Consider the following 12,821-nt stretch of genomic DNA (forward strand, 5'->3'; position numbering starts at 1 on the left):
GATTGCAGCACCTATAGCCTAGGTCATATTGGCCATAGGCATGCTAGTGAGGGCCAGTGAGGCATGCTTTGTGGCCAATTGCTACACTTGATATCTTTGTGGATCTAGTCTTTGCCTCCTCTGGAGTTGTTGATTGTGCACTTGGGGGGGCAATGACCTGAGCAGATGGGCCTGCCGATTTGGTATGCAAGGATTTTCCACACTTCTGTTTTTCATTTCCTAGTACAACACTATATTGGTTGGATATTATTGCATGGTGGTCTTTCAGGGATCAGCCTTTATGAAGTCAGAACCTTAAGTAAGTGAATCGGCAAATTAGGTCCTGGCTGTATTCACAAAGAGGTACCCAAATATTGCATGACTGATCTTAGGTTTATTGCCTGGGATTGTTTCATTCGGCAGGGGTTCATCTTTCTGATATTGCATTAGAATTGTTTAACAACTCCCTGCAGGAGGCCGTGGAGATATTTGTTCTGGGAGTATCAAGGTGGTCATGCATGGATCCTTGACTTGCGTGTGCCTGTGGTGAAGCACCTGAGCCTTGGGCCTTTGAATTGTAGAAATGAGTCTTTCCTTGAAGTTGGAAGGGGGAGGTTTTTAGGCTGACTGGATTCAGTCATCCTGGGAGTTGGCTGCTTGCTGCTTGTGGCAGATTCCTGGATGAGACGTGATGCTTATGTTTACAGGTTGGGCAATTTGGGGGAAAGATATCCTGCTGGGGAGTGGCAAATAGACTACTGGGACAGATCTTGTTTTGCGGGAAGAGTTTTTGAAGCAATGGGATGTTGCTGTTGTGTTCTTGTTTGAGTAATGTTTGTTAATAAAGTTTTATTTATTTATTTATTTAGAACTTTTCTATACCGACTTTCCAATAACAGAATTACTGATCAATTCGGTTTACATTTTGAACAATAACAGTGACAAGCAAATGTCTTACAGAGAACAGGAAGAATAACTTGGAAATGAATATATGGGGTTAAACAAAGAAATACAATATACATAGCCTAATATAGGCAGAGGCAGATAACTTCTGTGTGGGGTTGTGTATAGCTTTTAAGACTGTCAGGAGGTTGGGAATTGCATTTTGTACTTTTGGGCTGCCAAGGAGTTAAAGTTGAAGAATTCTTTGGGGAATTCTTTGTGATGTTCTATGGAATTCTTTGTGTTGTTCTATGGGGTATTGAATAGGGGTTCAAAGAGTTTTTAGAATTGAACTTGTCTAGTTCTTGTATAGTTCTCTTATAGGTTGTTGACAACAACCTATAAGAGAGTTGCAGCCTTGACCTTCACAAGTTTGTTTGGTAATTTGTGCCTAGTTGCATTGCATGATGGTTTGAGTAAGGATGGTCATCTGGGATACTGGTGTTATTTATTCATTGTGTTCGGCCATCTGTCATGTGATTTTCATAATAAGAACATAAGAACATAAAATGCCATACTGGGTCAGACCAAGGGTCCATCAAGCCCAACATCCTGTTTCCAACAGTGGCCAATCCAGGCCATAAGAACCTGGCAAGTACCCAAAAACTAAGTCTATTATTGATTGTGCTGGATATACCTAACCATGCTTCAAACAGTACCTATTGCAACATAAATTGTTACTCCACACTAAATGTTAAATACTGTAACAACAACTTTTATTTCCTCAATAATTATCAAATTCACATAACTCATATTGACTTACAAAACCTGTAATATATATCACAATAATGCATCTCTAATCAATAAGATGTCTAAACATTATTTGTGTCAAAGACCCAATAAGACTCATATTCTGAAACCCCCCAATCAATCAACCCCTTACTATAAATCACTCTCACTCACTTCACTCACATACACATGCACACATCTAAAAAATCTAAATGCCCGCAGGACAGATTACCATCATTTTGGACATTTTGTTTCCAAGTTAAGTGCAATTTTTTGGCCTATGATTTATAGTAAGGGATTGATTTGGGGGGGGGGGGGGCAGAATATGAGTCTTATTGGGTCTTTGATACAAATAATGTTTAGACATCTTATTGATTAGAGATGCATTATTGCGATATATATTACAGGTTTTGTAAGGCAATATGATTTATGTGAATTTGATAATTATTGAGGAAATACAAGTTGCTGTTACAGTATTTAACATTTAGTGTGTGGTAACAGTTTGCAATAGGTACTGTTCTAAGTGAGGTGATATTTGTTGATTTGATAGAATAGTCTAAGCAGTCTTGCTGTGTGACCCTAGTAAGTATATCAGGATGTCATCTGCATACAGAGACACTTTATGTTGCATCCCTTCCACTCTAACCCTGTAGGTAAGTTTAGGGGTTCAGGAACCTGTCTGCTACAGGGCCCTTCCAGTTCCTGAACCCCTTAACTTACCTAAGGTAGTGGAGTTTCCCTGAGAAGGATAGGCCATCCTGTCCATAAAGATGACATTAGATGTGCAGTTAGATTTAATAGAATTAGAAGATGAAGTGATAGTGAAGATTACGCAAGTTTGTACTAAGAAAGAAGATGTGCAATACCAGGTGACTAGGGTTTGTGGGAATTGAAAAGACACATACCTACAATTAGGGAATGTCACTAATTTTTACCTGATGACTCTGAGATTGTTGGTTAGTGAATCTAAATTAACCCTTAAGACAGCTGAATGTCATCATTTTGCACTTAAGAGAATTCTTGCAAAACAATAACTCACATTTACAGTCACTAAATCAAATACTAGGAAAAGATATTGGCCAATTAAGATCCGAAATGGATGGTATCGTTGATAAATGTTTGCTGCAGGAAGGAGACCACAGGCTATTGGTGGAACAGAACTGAGAACTTACAATAAAGAAACAAGTCTTAGAGAAACAGATCTCTGAGGGACAGCCCACAGACCCTCGTTTAGATAAACTACCTGAATACCTAGGAAAAATTCAGGAATTGCAGAAGATTTTCAGAGAACAGAAAGAGAAGGCAAATTCAGAGGAAGCTGCAGAACAGGTTCAGGAAATAGAAATGGCTATTAAAACCCAGCAGGAAAAGATGGAAAAAACCAGACTGTGCAATTCAGTCCGTGTTGGTTGTTATCTGAATGTAAATCCTATTTCTTCATTCCCCCCCTGCCGTTGAAACAGTGAGGTGTGCTGGATATGCATTCAAAGTGAAGTATCCAGTTTAATTGGTTAGGGGTAGTAACTGCCGCAATAAGCAAGCTACTCCCATGCTTATTTGTTTACCCAGACTGTGCAATTCAGTCCTTGTTGGTTGTTGTCTGAATATAAATCCTCTTTTCTTCATTCTTCTTTTAAATAGTCAATCAGTAAGGCAGCTAATAAGCAGACGTTAGTGTTGTATATTAAAAACAAAATAAAAAAGGTAGCCAGAAGCTAGAAATAAGCTAGGAGCAGTGTATACCTAAGTAAAAAGGTTGAAAGGTTAGACTGTTTGTTTGTATTTCCCAACCCTCTCACCCCTCACCCATCCACCCCTAGTTCATCCTTTAATTTATAGGCAGGTGCCAATTTCACACAAACTCCCCTCCTCCCCCCCCCCCCCCCCCCCCCCAAAAAAAACCCAACCTTATTGAGAGTTTGATCATTCCCCTGTAGGCCACTACCAGACATATAGTGAATTCACTAATACATTTAAAGAACATTAATTAGACACATTCCTACTCCCATAGCATCCTAAAACTTAATAAGGAACTGAAAAAATTTGAGATGAAGGCAGCAGAGGGGGGCAAGAGGGGGGCTTCCCAGTCTTTTGCATCGAGTGTCACATGTATGATTTTTTACCCACCGGTGAGAAGTTGTACATGTGCATGCGATGCAAAGAGCTCCTGGCTCTCAGAGAACACGTCCGATCTCTGAAGGCTAGAGTGGCAGACCTGGAGGAGCTGAGGCAGACAGAGAGGTATATAGATGAGACCTTCAGGGACACAGTAGCCAAGTCCCAACTTCAGACTGGCAGCCCTGGTGCTGCCTTGGAGGAAGAAGGTCTCATGATTGGAGAGCACCAACCAGGTGCAGCAGGAAAGGATCCTGTAGCAAGGACCTGCTCTCCAGGTGATGCATTGTCCTTTCACACCGAGGATGTGTCTCCAAGGCCTACTGCCCAGGAGGGAAAGGTTAGGTCAGCCATCATAGTTGGTGATTCGATTATTAGGAATGTAGACAGCCAGGTGGCTGGTGGGCATGAGGATTGCCTGGTAACATGCCTACCTGGTGCGAAGGTGACAGACCTCACGTGTCATCTAGATAGGATTTTAGACAGTGCTGGGGAGGAGCCGGCTGTCGTGGTACATGTGGGCACCAACGCCATAGGAAAATGTGGGAGGGAGGTTCTGGAAGCCAAATTTAGGCTCTTAGGTAGAAAGATTAAATCCAGAACCTCCAGGGTAGCATTCTCTGAAATGCTCCCTGTTCCACGCGCAGGTCACCAGAGGCAGGCAGAGCTCCGGAGTCTCAATGCGTGGATGAGACGAAGGTGCAAGGAAGAGGGATTCAGTTTTGTAAGGAACTGGGGAACCTTTTGGGGAAGGGGAAGTCTCTTCCGAAGGGATGGGCTCCACTTTAACCAAGGTGGAACCAGACTGCTGGTCATTGTTAAAAAATACCATCCTAGAAATCACCATGTTATTTTAATATTCTTATATGTTCTTTGTTATATGTAATGCTCTCAAGCAAGTTTAATTGTTCAATGTAAACAGATTTGATTTGCATCCAATGCAAAAAGATCGGTATATAAAACCCCAAAAATAAACAAATAAGTAAATAAATAGAAGCACAGTCCAGATGTATTCCACACATTATGAAAGGTGGAAGGAAGGCAAAACGATTACCAGTATGGTTAAAAGGTGAGCTGAAAGAATCTATTTTAGCCAAAAGATCTTCATTCAAAAATTGGAAGAAGGATCCAACAGAAGAAAATAGGATAATGCATAAGTGTTGGCAAGTTAAATCAAGACATTGATAAGACAGGCTTAGAGAAAATTTGAAAAGAAGTTGGCCAAAAACTCTCAGTAAAAACTTTTAAAAGTATATCTGAAGCAGAAAGCCTATGAGGGAGTCAGCTGGATCGTTAGATGATTGCGGGGTTAAAGGGGCACTTAGAGAAGATAAGGCCATCGCGGAAAGATTAAATTATTTCTTTGCTTCGGTGTTTACTGAAGAGGATGTTGGGGAGATACCCGTAATGGAGAAGGTTTTCATGGGTAATGATTTAGATGCACTGAACCAAATCACGGTGAACCTAGAAGATGTGATAGGCCTGACTGACAAACTGAAGAGTAGTAAATCACCTGGACCAGATGGTATACACCCCAGAGTTCTGAAGGAACAAAAAATGAAATTTCAGACCTATTAGTAAAAATTTGTAACCTATCATTAACATCATCCATTGTACCTGAAGACTGGAGGGTGGCTAATGTAACCCAAATATTTAAAAAGGGCTCCAGGGCCAATCTACAGACCAGTTAGTCTAACTTCAGTGCCAGGAAAAATAGTGGAAAGTGTTCTAAATATCAAAATCACAGAACATATAGAAAGACATGGTTTAATGGAACAAAGTCAGCATGGCTTTACCCAGGGCAAGTCTTGCCTCACAAATCTGCTTCACTTTTTTGAAGGAGTTAATAAACATGTGGATAAAGGTGAACCGGTAGATATAGTATACTTGGATTTTCAGAAGGCGTTTGACAAAGTTCCTCATGAGAGGCTTCTAGGAAAAGTAAAAAGTCATGGGATAGGTGGCGATGTCCTTTCATGGATTACAAACTGGTTAAAAGACAGGAAACAGAGAGTAGGATTAAATGGGCAATTTTCTCAGTGGAAGGGAGTGGACAGTGGAGTGCCTCAGGGATCTGTATGGGGACCCTTACTTTTCAAAATATTTATAAATGATCTGGAAAAAATACGACGAGTGAGGTAGTCAAATTTGCAGATACAAAATTATTCAGAGTAGTTAAATCACAAGCAGATTGTGATAAATTGCAGGAAGACCTTGTGAGACTGGAAAATTTGGCATCCAAATGGCAGATGAAATTTAATGTGGATAAGTGCAAGGTGATGCGTATAGGGAAAAATGTTATAGTTACACAATGTTAGGTTCCATATTAGGAGTTACCACCCAAGAAGGAGATCTAGGCGTCATAGTGGATAACACATTGAAATCGGTTCAGTGTGCTGTGGCAGTCAAAAAAGCAAACAGAATGTTGGGAATTGTTAGGAAGGGAATGGTTAATAAAACGGAAAATGTCATAATGCCTCTGTATCGCTCCATGGTTAGACCGCACCTTGAATACTGTGTATAATTCTGGTCACCGCATCTCAAAAAGGATAGAGCTGCACTAGAGAAAGTGCAGAGAAGGGCGATCAAAATGTTAAGGGGCATGGAACGAATGCCCTTTGAGGAAAGGCTAAAAATGTTAGGGCTGTTTAGTTTGGAGAAGAGATGACTGAGGGGGGGATATGATAGTCTACAAAATCATGAAAGGACTTGAACAAATTAATGTAAATCAGTTATTTACTCTCACAGATAATAGAAGGACCAGGGGGCACTCCATGAAGTTAGCAAGTAGCTCATTTAAAACAAATCAAAGAAAGTTGTTTTTCACTCAGCACATAGTTACTCTGGATTTCGTTGCCAGAAGATGTGGTTTCAGCAGTTAGTGTAACTGGGTTTAAAAACGGTTTGGGTAAGTTCCTAGAGGTGAAATCCATAAACTGCTATTATGGTAATTAATAAGCAATAGTAGCTTGTGATCTATGTAATGTTTAGGTACTTGTAGCCTGGATTGGCCATTGTTGGAAACAGTGTACTGGGTTTGGTCTGACCCAGTATGGCAAATCTTATGTTCTTATATTCTTATACCTCTGACCATGGCCTGTATGCCTTCATTGCTTAAGCATCTTTTGACCCCTGGCTGTTCCTTTGCTGACCCCTCAGCGTGCTGGCCGCAGAGTTCCAGACTGCCTGGACTTCCACCGCCGCAGAAGCACCCGAGGGCTCAACCTAAGGGGAGCGTGGGCTGGTATTGGTGAATCTCCAGCTGGGCCTCTGCTTCCACCAGCTCCACCTGCCGATGGTGAGGACCTGTGGGTCTCCTCTCCACAGGTAGCACCAACTCCCCCGCGCCCCAAGGGTCCACCAGCACAACAGGCCCTGAGGTGGCTGCATTTGGTTTTCCATTGCCCTTGCTGAGAATGCCATGAGCTCCTGTCCAAATCCGATGTGAATTATCATCAGGAAACAAGTGGTACTGGTAAACACGACCAGCGATAGTCTATAGCTAATGATGGAGCTATTTCATTCCGTACGAAGGTCATCAATTACTCCCAAATGGCAGCTTTTCCATTCTGTGATGTGCATCAGTGCCTCTGGTGCCCCCTGATCCAAGCCAAGTATGTTGTGTGCCTGGTGAATAAGGTGCCATGATGGAGACGTGATGAATATCTTAATGGGAATGACCTGGAACTTGCCCAATAATGTGACAATTAGTTTCTGGTGTATATACATCCACATTTCTGAATGATTTAAATATTCATGTACTGTGAAAATAGCTAAATCTACCCCAAACGATGCTTTGACTGGGCTGTACTTTTGCAAATCCTGAATCTCGCAGTACAAACCCGACTGAGAATTTGCTGTGGCTTCTTGCAGTCCAGCTTGAATTCATTTAGATGATGACACAGAAAGTTGCCAGGGCTCAGCACTGTCTCCCCTCCAAAAGCCCAATTTGCCAAATACAACACAGTTTAGATGGTGGGAAAAGTGAGCAGGACAATTTCATTTTAACCTAATCTTATACCCCATGTGCATGTTTGGCACTAACCAATGAATCCTAAATCAGGAAAGCTGACTTGAATTTCCCAGAAAACAGAAGCTGTTTTATTGAAATCTTGCTGCATTTTTTTTCTCTTAAACTTGTCTGGAACAGATCCAGTTTGTGATACATATGGCTAAGTTATTTTAGGTTTACATAGATAGCATCACAAAATACATTGCTGAGCACTTACAGCCTGGTTCCTGCTACTTCTTTCCAGTCCTGAGCTAGTGCTGGGGCAGCAGAAGAAAAACATTTCAAGTGCAGAGGCAGAGTCAGACGTAAGACTAACATTTACACTAGAGGGAAAAATGAGCCAGGAAGGACTGGAAATCTGTTTACCAAATGGGATCTCAGAAAAAGGGGAGCTTGCAAATGATACAAACCAGGCCTAAACTAAATCAACTAGAGCAGAGCCAACGGTTACTCTGAGGAGCCATAAATGTCCTGGCTGTGGCCCATCACGGGCAAACTGTTGGTTTAAGAATCAGAGCCGGAGCTCAGACGCTGCAGCAGGCTGTAAAAATGAATTGATATAGAACCGAAATGTCTGTAAAGCCGAAAGAAATCCGTCCTTTGCCCTCAGGTACTGCACTTTCCTGTGCGAGGAGCCCTTGCAGGAGCTGCGGGGAGCTGATGGGAAGGCGGCCTGAGCACGTGATGTTTGTGTGGCCACCATGTTAGTCTTATAAAGGTCAGCAAACAGCAGGCAGGTAGGACCTGCCTTCCTACAAACCTTAAACCCCATTTACCAAACCACCTTGGGAACAAACACAGATGAAGGGAATGCAGCTTTCACAGTTCGTCATAAATGTATTAAATTAGCCCAATAAAAAGGTATCACTGTAGATGAAAATAAAAGTATATTCTTAATTGTACTAATGAGAAGACATTAGCAGCAGATGGACAGGCTTTCTACAAACGTCATCTTCCTTCATCCTGAAGGTTGACCTACTTCCCTCTTTATTACTGTTAGGCAGCGAAGCATCTATTTTCCTTCTTTAAGAAATATCTTTGCAGAAGCTCAGTTTGAAATGTTTGCACACAGGTAAAATGTTGAAGATGACTAAACACCCCCTGCTCCTCTATCTCTGACATGCTGCACATCAGTTGTGCCATTTTGTCTCTGCCTAAGTCTGTAAAAATGTCACATTCTGCACTTTGATTCCCAGAGTTCAGAACGCCTAAGATGTCCTGTAACAAGAATGGAGGCTGTTGGAGTATGGGAAAAGGTCAATCTTAAGCGCTGAATCTTGAAGGCTGACTTCCTGATGTAAGTGCAATACCTTCTGACTCTCAGACCAAAAGATACTATTGTACAATGAAATACAATATATTTCACATTGTGTGCTTGCTTTATAGTGGAGGGGAGGGATGGAGGGGTCAGCCTCACAGATTCCTCCTCCCCTTCCTTTGGGATTGCAGTTTATTCGGAACCGACTCCTCCTGTGGCTTTCCCTCTTTTTCCAAGCCTTTCCCCCTCCTATCTAGCCAGCCTGCACAGTGCTATCCTCGGCTGATCTGGGTGCATGTGCAGCTCGCCAGCCCAAGCAGCAGAGCTCAGGCTCCTGTCTGCACTGTGCAGGCTGCTCCGTGTTATCCTTTATAAAGGGGGAGAGGCGAGGCTAGATTAATGTCCTCCTGCCTGCATGAATATTTCATTTATTGACTTATTGCTCGTGTTGGCACAAAATATACTAAAAATAGGCTGAAAATGGATTTTTTACTCCAGATATCTCTGGGGTGGGACAGTTTGTCTCAAATCCCTGGTCAACTTCTAACAATCCCCCAAAACAGTAGTAATGTTAGTTTATTAAATTTGATAAATCGCCTTTCTGGACCTAAAATCAAAGCATTGTATAATAAAACTTTTAATAGTACATAATCAATTTAGCATAATAAATACAACAAATACATATCAACTTTAAGTACCAATAAAAAAAATAAAATTATACAACCCCCTCCATAAACAATCCTGAAAACAGCAAAAAAACCCCCAAACAATTCAGTCCTATTTTAAAAGGCTAAAAGAATAAAAGTCTGTTAAACAGGCATAAAATTTTATCAGGAAAGTTCAAATGTCATAAATTCTTCCTAAATTTGAGCAGGTCCTTCTCTATACGTAAATCTGTTGGGAGATTGTTCCATGTACTTGGAGCTAGGTAGGAAAAGCATGTTTCCCGTATATGGTCCAGACGGGTTTCTTTGGTAGATGGCAAGCTAAGAAGTTCTTGCTGTGATGAGCATAGAGATCTGGGAGGTTGACAGGGGACCCGAAACATTGCTAGATATAAGATAAGGTACCTTTAGAGCTCCATCAAAGGGCTCTAAAGGTAAGAACATAAGAAAATGCCATACTGGGTCAGACCAAGGGTCCATCAAGCCCAGCATCCTGTTTCCAACAGTGGCCAAGACAGTGGTAAGACAGCAAACCTTCGAAATGATACGACTACTGAGTGGAGACCAGTGCACTTCCTGTACAAGTGATGTCACATTAATTAGTTTGTTTTACAATGTAAATTAATTTGGGGGCAAAGCCAGCACTCAACACACATTACAATACATCAATATATATAAACCATTAAATATATAAAATCATAAACACATCATAACATAGCAATAATTCATAATGTACAGTGCCTGGCAAGTCTTCACATCCTTGCACATTCCCCACACTCTGCCATCCAAAAAATACAAACCAAAACACATCAAAGTAGGAGCTGGCTCTATTGATCCACACCACCTACCCTCATCACAAACCACCACAAAAATATTCCAAAAGTAAACAAACAAAAAGCAAAAAAAAATAAAAAATGTTTTTTTTCAAATGCATAAGTCCTTACACCTCTTGACGCAATACTCGGAAACTCCTTTTGCAGCACCAACAGCCAGGAGACATTTAGAATAAACATCTACCAACTTTGCACAGCCAATTTTCGCCCTTTCTTTTTGGCACGAAACAAAAATATGCACTTACTCTCTGTGCATCAAATAGCACATAGTGCCTGCTTGCTATTTATTCACGGGAAAAGTCACTCTTTTTCATTTTCTGGCCTCTTAGCAGGGCCTTGTCAGGGACTCCTGATTCACGAGTTATAAAACTTATGCATCAGGGCTGGGGAGGGGGAGGTTATATCAGAATGCAACGGTATTTAAAAGAAGAAAAATCAGATGACTGACTTGGCCAAAATCTGAATAAAGTTCAGTTCAGATAATTCCTCCTTTTTGGCACGATTAAGCCCTTTGAACTTGGTCAGGATGTTAGAAGCAGCCGAAGGAATTATTTTCCATAACTTTATGTAATATATGCTGCAAACTTCTAATTCACCTAAATGGGAGAAGTAGCATCAACTGCAAAACATGGAGAAGTGACTTTGTGCAACTGCAGCCTTGTAAATGCAGCACAAGTCTATGCTAGAAAGCTTTTTCCTGATGAAACGAAGCCTGCTCATCCCATTGTGCTGCTATTAGAGGGGGCAGAGATGTGCAAGACTGGAATAGTGAGCCATTCCTGCATGAGCAGGAGACCCTTAACTAGGGCTGCTGCCAGACTCAAAGTCATCTTCGGACTAATGCAGTTTCACTGTAAATCAGTCTGCCATTTCAGTCACACGGGCTACCTGCATTTTATGATATGTTGTTGTCCATTTTAGGGAATGGTGAGATTGTTGTGCCTCTGTCCTAGAAAATGTGTTCATCCTTATCTGTTTGGTTTTTCCCTGTGCCCCATGTTGGAGCAAATAATTTTGCTATGAATGGAATAATTTTGTTTGCTAAATTTAGAACTCAGAGAGAGAGAGAGAGAAATATAAAATTATATGTTGGCCATGTAACTGGGAAAGAGCTGGAGATTCAAAGCTGAAGCTTGTTTCCACCACTTTCTGAGTGACCTTGAGCAGGTCACTTAATCGTTTATCATATTATGTATTACAAACACTTTGAATGTTGCTCATTTTTAGATAGATGCAATAGCAGAAATAAAAGTTTATTATAAAATGTATAGGCCGCGCTATCCTATGTTATAGGCAGCTTCCATAAAAAAACACTCATAAAATACAATAAAAACAAAACAAGAAACGTCACAAACAGTCCTTCAATGCTATGCACAAATTATATGAGGTTTAACTTGAGTTCATAGTAGCGGCGAGAGTGATAAAGCATAGTTACGAAAACACAACACTCTGTGACCTGAAGGGGGCGCTTGTCACAGATCAGTAGATGCCACCATAGAAAACCAATTCAACTAAGATAGCAAGGCAGCATCGGGGAAGCGATATCCCTTTCCTGGTCTGGTCTTTCAATTATAAAAGTATTTTGGACATGAAGAGTTAGTGAATGGTACAGAAAGCTTATCTTTCATATAATCTTCCCTTCTGGGGCCATCAGTAGAACCAGGGCTACAGTTTATCACCAGGAGTCTGTCTGCAGCTATCTGACGATTCAACCCCCCTCTCCCCGCTTTATATGCCTCCTGCCCCCAGCACATGTAATCTGGTCACTACAACCGTAGGCCACTTTAAGCAATGAACATCACTCGCTCTCCACCAGGGGCTGTGAACGCTGCCTCTGCAGCTCCCCAGATCTAGCTGACCCAGGGACTGAGCCCAGGACTGTTTTGCTTGGCTGTTCCTGTAAATCTTGCCCTTGTAAGTCTCGTTGAGATGGTAGATTATCTCCGTATCTTCCTACTAAGCTGCCTAATCCAGAAATGAGTTTCAGATGCTGTTCTTCACCACTGCATTAAGAGCCTCTTTAAAGGCTTCTAGGTCCCTACACTACTGTCTAGCAATGTCCTATTGTGGATGGCTTAGTGGATAAAAGAGAGGAAACAGAGGGTAGAACTAAATGATCTGTTTTCCAAGTGAAGAAGGGGTAGTTAGTGGAGTGCCCTGGGGTCTGTATTGGGACCTGTGCTACATAGCATATTCGAAAATGATCTAGAGAAAGGAACGTGAAGTGACCAAATTTGCAGATGACACAAAATTGTTTTGAGTTGTTAAAACTGGAGCAGATTGTAAAG

This window comes from Rhinatrema bivittatum, chromosome 4, assembly GCF_901001135.1.
Source record: "Rhinatrema bivittatum chromosome 4, aRhiBiv1.1, whole genome shotgun sequence".
Classification (NCBI taxonomy): domain Eukaryota; kingdom Metazoa; phylum Chordata; class Amphibia; order Gymnophiona; family Rhinatrematidae; genus Rhinatrema; species Rhinatrema bivittatum.